Source organism: Bison bison, unplaced genomic scaffold (genome assembly GCF_000754665.1).
Source record: "Bison bison bison isolate TAMUID 2011002044 unplaced genomic scaffold, Bison_UMD1.0 scf7180017864238, whole genome shotgun sequence".
Classification (NCBI taxonomy): Eukaryota; Metazoa; Chordata; class Mammalia; order Artiodactyla; family Bovidae; genus Bison; species Bison bison.
This window is the reverse complement of record NW_011494810.1, coordinates 2,600,187-2,607,989: the sequence shown is the minus strand read 5'-3', so window position 1 is coordinate 2,607,989 and position 7,803 is coordinate 2,600,187.

Here is a 7,803-nt window from a genome sequence, read left to right as displayed (position 1 = left end):
AGGTGGAAACAGTGTCAGACTTTATTTTTTGGGCTCCAAAATCACTGCAGATGGTGACTGCAGCCATGAAATTAAAAGACGCTTACTCCTTGGAAGGAAAGTTATGACCAATCTAGATAGCATATTGAAAAGCAGAGACATTACTTTGCCAACAAAGGTTCGTCTAGTCAAGGCTATGGTTTTTCCTGTGGTCATGTATGAATGTGAGAGTTGGACTGTGAAGAAGGCTGAGAGCCCAAGAATTGATATTTTTGAACTGTGGTATTGGAGAAGACTCTTGAGAGTCCCTTGGACTGCAAGGATATCCAACCAGTCCATTCTGAAGGAGATCAGCCCTGGGATTTCTTTGGAAGGAATGATGCTAAAGCTGAAACTCCAGTACTTTGGCCACCTCATGCGAAGAGTTGACTCATTGGAAAAGACTCTGATGCTGGGAGAGACTGGGGGCAGGAGCAGAAGGGGACAACAGAGGATGAGAGGGCTGGATGGCATCACTGAGTCGATGGACATGAGTCTGGGTGAACTCCGGGAGCTGGTGATGGACAGGGAGGCCTGGTGTGCTGTGATTCAAGGGGTCGCAAAGAGTCGGACATGACTGAGCGACTGAACTGAACTGAACTGAACCAGCTTTTCTTCACTGAAAATGTATTTATTTCATCTTCATTTCTGTAGCGTATTTACACTACCTATAAGATTCTAGGTTGACTGCCTTTCAGCACTTTAATTATGTTACTGGTTTGCCTTCTGACTAGTATTTCTTTTCCATGTCAGCCGGAATTCTTAGCACTTCCCGCTGTGTGTAATGTATTTATTTCCTCTATTCCAATTTTTTTCTTTTTTTCAGTTATTGGCTCTGGTAGCTCAGATGGTAAAGAATCCACCTGCAATGTCAGAGACCTGGGTTGGGAAGATCCTCTGGAGAAAGGAATGGCTACTCACTCCAGTGTTCTTGCCTGGATAATCTCATGGACAGAGGAGCTTGGCAGGCCACAGTCCATGAGGTCACAAAGAGCTCATCAAGACTGAACAACTTCCACTCTCGTTTTCATTGGAAATGAAAACACACACCCATGCATGTGGTTTTCTGTGAGTTTGCCTTGCTTGCTGTGTTTTAAGCATCTGGAATGTTTTTCAGTCTTTAGTTCTTCAGATATTTTTCTCCACCTCTTTTGTCCCTCCCCTCTCTTAATCTGATCTCAATTTCATGTATGTTTCCCAGTTTCATAATATATCAAGGGGAATTGATGCTGTTAATTTTTTTTTATTTTTTTAAATTGAAGGCTAATTCTTTACAATACAGCATTCTTAATGTGTGTGTGTGTGTGTGTGTGTGTGTTTTACTCTCTCTGCTTCACTGTGGATAAGTTCTATTTACTTGGCTTCAAGTTTGCTTACTCTTTCTTCTGTAACATCTAATTTGGCATTTAGCCCACCCATTGTAGTTTTTACTTCAGCTACTGTATTTTTCAGATCTAGAATTTTCACTTAGTCCTTTATGTAAAGTTTTCTACCCATATCCCAGAATATCACATTACCCATGTGTTATGGACTTCTATAGCACATATTATAACTGAGTGGCCTACAACAATAGAAATTTGTTCTCTGACAGTTCTGGAGAAGTCCAAACTCCAGGTGTCAGCAGGGTTGGTTCCCTCCTGAGGGTCCCAGACTGACCTCATTTTATAACTATATCTGTAAGGATCCTATTTCCAAATTAGGTCACATTTGAAGTTCTGGGTGAACATGAGTTTTTGAGGGACACTATCCAACTTATTATTACCCCTTCTCTATCCCAATTATTCTTTTGCTATTAATTAGTTTATATATTTATAATAGTTGTTGCATGTCCTTGCCTGCTAATTCCAATAACTTAGGGTTTTATTTTTGGGAGGGGAGCTTCCATTGACTATATTTTCTTTATTATAAAGCATATTTTCTTGCTTCTTCTCATGCCTTATAATTTTTTACTGATTCTAGTATATAAAAAGTGAGAGAAATATAATGGAGTATAACCATATCAAAGTATATATTGGGGTTTTTTTTCAATTTATTTATTTTTTGGCTGTGCTGGCTCTTCGCTGCTGCTCACGGCCTTTCTCTAGTTGTGTGAGTGAGGGCCGCTCTCACCACTGCGGTGTGCAGGCTTCTCACTGGAGTGGCTTCTCTAGGTGCACAGGCTTCCGAAGCTGTGGCTCTCGGGCTCTAGAGCACTGACTCAGTAATTGGGCCACACAGGTCTTGGTTGTGCCGTGGCATGTGGAATCCTCCCTGAGCAGGGATTGAACCCATGTCCCCTGCACTGGCAGATGGATTCCCATCCACTGTACCACCAGGGAAGGCCTATATTATTTTGTTTTGTTTACTTTCTTAAGAGTGCAAGTCCTTACCTGTTTGGCAGTTAGAGGGAGAGGCTCATCATTCAGATTCCTACTAAGCTTTGTGAGAAGATTAACAAACGGTACAGGTTAGAGATGAGAAGGATCACACTCACATGAGACCACCATCACTTCAGACCCTAACTGCAAATTCAGCGGTTTCACCAAAGCACTGTTGGGAGTGGCAATTTTCAAGGACTCACAGAACCTGCTCAAAGCTATTATACTCCCTATATACACTGTATTATACAGTTTCTTACAGAGAAGGGATACAAATTAAGATATAAAGTGAAGAAGTTCATGAGTCTACGGAAGTGGGAATGTGGGACGTCTGCTCCTCTCTGTGTAGCCAGGACATACACAGTGTACTGTGCACTCGGGAGGCTGTTCTGAGTTACTCAGGCAAGACATTGATTGGTTGATCTCAATCTGCAGATCAACTGACACTTTGTGACCCTAAATCACCTGTGCGGTTTTTCTGGTGTGAGTAGTCCCCACCCTGAGGTGTGGTCAGCACCCACCCTAAATCAGGTCTTTTTCTCTGGCTAGCCCAACTCGCCTTGGAAGAAAAGCTACGACCAACCTACACAGCATATTAAAATCAGAGACATTACTTTGCCAACAAAGGTCCGTCTAATCAAAGCTATGGTTTTTCCAGCAGTCATGTACAGAGTGAGAGTTGGATACAAAGAAAGCTGAGTGCCAAAGAACTGATGCTTTTGAACTGTGGTGTTGGAGAAGACTCTTGAGAGTCCCTTGGACTACAAGGAGATCCAACCAGTTAATCCTAAAAGAAATCAATCCTGAATATTCACTGAAAGGACTCATGCTGAAGCTGAAACTCCAATACTTTGGCCATCTGATGTGAAGAACTGACTCATTTGAAAAGACCCTGATGCTGGGAAAGAATAAAGGCAGGAGGAGAAGGGGATGACAGAAGATGAGATGGTTGGATGGCATCACCAACTCTATGGACATGGGTTTGAGCAAGCTCTGGGAGTTGGTGATGGACAGGGAAGCCTGGCGTGCTGCAATCCGTGGGGGTAGCAAAAAGTCAGACACGACTGAGCGACTGAACTGAACTGAGCCCAACACTCCCAGAAAATAAAGCATAATTTAGGGAAAACAAAGGTGTCTCCCAGGACCTGAGGGCAAAAGCCAGACCTCTTTTGGGACAGTTAAATTCTTTAAGACACAGGACAACCTTTGCCTGTGGCCAAGCCTCTGACAGCAAAATGATCAAACTGCCTAACAGCTGGGGGACAAGTGTTGAGGTTGTTGCTCTTGTTCACTCACTAAGTCATGTCCAATGATGTGCAACCCCGTGGACTACAGCACGCCAGGCTTCCCTGTCCTCCATTATCTCCCAGAGTCTGCTCAAATTTGTGTTCACTGAGTTGGTGATGCTATCTAAACATCTCATCCTCTGATGCCCTCTTCTCCTTTTGCCCTCAATCTTTCCCAGCATCAGGGTCTTTTCCATTAAGTCTGTTCTTTGCATCAGGTGGCCAAAGTATTAAGCTTCACTTTCAGCATCAGTCCTTCCAATGAATATTCAGGGTTGATTTCCCTGATAATTGACTGGTTTGGTCTCCTTGCTGTCCAAGGGACTCTTAAGAGTTTTCTCCAGCACCACAATTCGAAAGTATCAATTCTTCGGTGCTCAGCCTTCTTTATAGTCCAACTCGCACATCCATACATGACTACTGGAAAAACCATAGCTTTGACTAGACGGACCTTTGTTGGCACAGTGATGTCTTTGCTTCTTAATATGCCATCTAGGTTTATCATAGCTTTCCTTCCAAGGAAGCAAACACGGTTTAATTTCACAGCTGCAGTCACCATCTGCAGTAATTTTGGAGCCCAAGAAAATAAAATCTGTCACTGCTTCCATTTTCCCCCCTTCTATTTGCCATGAAGCAATGGATCTGATGCCATGATCTTAGTTTTCTGAATGTTGAGTTTCAAAAAAGTTTTTTCACCCACTTCTTTCACCCTCATCAAGAGGCTCTTTAGTTCCTCTTCATTTTCTGCCAGTAGAGTGGTTTCATCTGCATATCTGAGGTTGTTGATATCTCTCCCAGCAATCTTGATTCCAGCTTGTGCTTCATCTAACCTGGCATTTTGCATGATGTCCTCTGCATAACAGGGTGACAATATACAGCCTTGTTGTACTCCTTTCCCAGTTTTGAACCAGTCAGTTGTTCCATGTCCAGTTCTAACTGTTGCTCCCTGACCTGAGTACAGGGTCAAGTGTCCCTGTCAGAGTAGGGATAAACAAACAGCTCATCTGTCCTACAAGCATTTTCATATTTTTGTACTAACTCAATTGTTCATTGTCCCCTTTGTATCTTATGATAAAGTTGTACAGAACTATTTACCTTAGAAATTAGCTAATAATTAGGTAAATCCAGTTCTTCCTGAGACCAGTCATTTTCCACCTATTTGACTTCCTCAAGGGGCTTTAACTGAATTTCCCCAATACATGTGACTATGAATATAAGTATTATAACAAGGCCAGTGTTGCACACTATCGCGGTGTGGCAGCAGACATATCCTGAAAAACCTCTGGCACATGACCAGAGTCCCACTCAGCCAGTGAGAATTAGTTCAGTGATGGAAATGTCTCCCAGAGTGATGGATGTCATTCAGGCTGGCGACTTCCATTCAATTGTTGCAGGCTGTAAAAGCAGGAGTGGTCTCAGCAACATGTCATCATCCTTTCAGGCATCTGGTATAACTGAGCTAAGAGACAATAACATCTTTCTCTGAGCCTCTCTTGAGGTACCAATGTAAACTGCATAAATCATTAAACTTTATGTTCAGCTACCATTCCTCACAGGCTTTCCTGGTGGCTCAGATGGTAAAGAACCTGCCTGCAATGCAGGAGGTCTAGGTTCAATCCCTGGGTCAGGAAGATCCCCTGGAGAAGGGAATGGTTCCCCACTGCAGTATTCTTGCCTTGAGAATTCTATGGCCAGAGGAGCCTGGTAGGTCCGTGGGGTCACAAAGAATCAGACACTACTGAGAGACCAACACACACACACACACACACACACACACCCCATTCCTCTTCCTCCTCTCCATTCAAACCCTAATGTTCCCACTTGGGGAGAGGGTTGTTAGCGGTGGCCACTGGCCAGCAGCAATACAAATCTCATCTAGCACCTACCCTCCCCAAGGCCACTCTCATTCCTGTGGGTAGGGTTGAAAGGACACAGAACTGGTGGGCTATCCCAACCACTAAGCAATACAGCAGTATTCACCCTCAGCCCCAGTTTTGCCAAGTTGGGTGAAGGCACAACCCACCGCGTCAGACCCTTAAGAATCTGACATAAAAATTTAAAGGCATAGTGACAGTTTCTTAGGGGTCATCCCTGCGTTCAGCACCTGCAGTTGCAGCCCTGGTCCTGGACCACTGCATCAGGTAGGACAAAAGAGGTGGAAGTGATGTGAGGAAAAAAGAAAAAGAATGATACCACCATCTTTCCCACCTCCTCTTTCCCAAATACCATCCCCCCAAAAGCAGAGGACTCTAACTAGGGGGGACTATCCCTTGCCCCACCCACTTGCGTATAACTCCACACTCATAATGGTGTGTAAACCAGCCGTTTATGCCTTCATTTCCCCATGTTTTAGACCTCCAAAACAGTTCCACATTGCTAGTGGTTAGTGAAATGGAAGTCGAAACTACAATGAGGTGTCACCTCACATCAGTCAGAATGGCCATCCCAAAAAATCTATAAAAAATAAATGCTGGAGAAAAGCAAACCTTCTTACACTACTGGTGGGAGTGTAGACTGGTGCAGCCACTATGGAAAACAGTATGGAAGTTCCTTAAAAAACTAAAAATAGAGTTGCCAGAGAAAGCCCACTTCTGCGCATATACCCACAGCACTATTTACAGTAGCCAAGATAGGGAAGCAACCTAAGTGCCCACTGACAGATGAAGGGATAAAGAAGACATATGACGGGATATGACTCAGTCATAGAAAGAATGAGATAACATCACTTACATCAACATGGACAGACTTGGAGATGATCACACTAAGTGAAGGAAGTCAGAGGAAGACAAATAGCATATGGTGTCGCTTATATGTGGAATCTTAAAAAATGGTACAGATGGGACTTCCCTGGTGGTACCGTGAATGGGAATCTGCCTGCCAATGCAGGGGACACAGAGCCGATCCCCGGTCTGGGAGGACTGCGCATGCCACTGAGCAACCAGGCCCATGCGCCACAACTACGGAGCCTGTGCGCTCTAGGGCCCTTGACCACAGCTGCTGAGCCTGTGTGCTGCGACCACTGAAGCCCACATGCCTAGAGCCTGTGCTCCACACAAGTGAAGCCACCACGATGAGCCTGCGCTCCACGACGGAGCAGACCCCGCTCGCCACAACTAGAAGAAGCTCGCACGTGGCAATGAAGACCCGTAATAAGTAAATAAAATTGTTTTTTAAATTATACAAATAAGCCTATTTACAAAAGAGAAACAGACTCACAGACATAGAAAATAAACTTTACAGTTATCAAAGGAGAAAAGGGGGTGGTGTAGGATTAAACAAGGAGTTTGGGATTAACAGATACACACCATGTTATATTGGAGAAGAAAACGGCAACCCACTCCAGTATTCTTGCCTGGAGAATCCCATGGACAGAGAAGCCTGACAGGTTACAGTCTATGGGGTCACAAGAGTTGGACACAACTGAGCAACTAAGCACACCATGTTATATAAAATAGACAAACAACAGACCTTACTGTGTAACACAGGGAACACTGTATTCAATATTTTGTAGTAACTTCTAATGGAAAATAATCTAAAAAATAATATATATATGATATATATTAGTTCAGTTCAGTCACTCAGTCGTGTCCGACTCTTTGCAACCCCATGAATCGCAGCACGCCAGGCCTCCCTGTCCATCACCAACTCCCAGAGTTCACTCAAACTCATGTCCATCGAGTCGGTGATGCCATCCAGCCATCTCATCCTCTGTTGTCCCCTTCTCTTCCTGCCCCTAGTCCCTCTCAGCATCAGGGTCTTTTCCAATGAGTCAACTCTTCGCATGAGGTGGCCAAAGTATTGGAGTTTCAGCCTTAGCATCAGTCCTTCCAATGAACAGCCAGGACTGATCCCCTTTAGAATGGACTGATTGGACCTCCTTGCAGTCCAAGGGACTCTCAAGAGTCTTCTCCAACACCACAGTTCAAAAGCATCAATTCTTCGGTGCTCAGCTTTCTTCACAGTCCAACTCTCACATTCATACATGACCACTGGAAAAACCATAGCCTTGACTAGACAGACCTTTGTTAGCAAAGTGATGTCTCTGATTTTGAATAAGCTATCTAGGTTGGTCATAACTTTCCTTCCAAGGAGTAAGCATCTTTTAATTTCATGGCTGCAATCACTATCTGCAGTGATTTTGG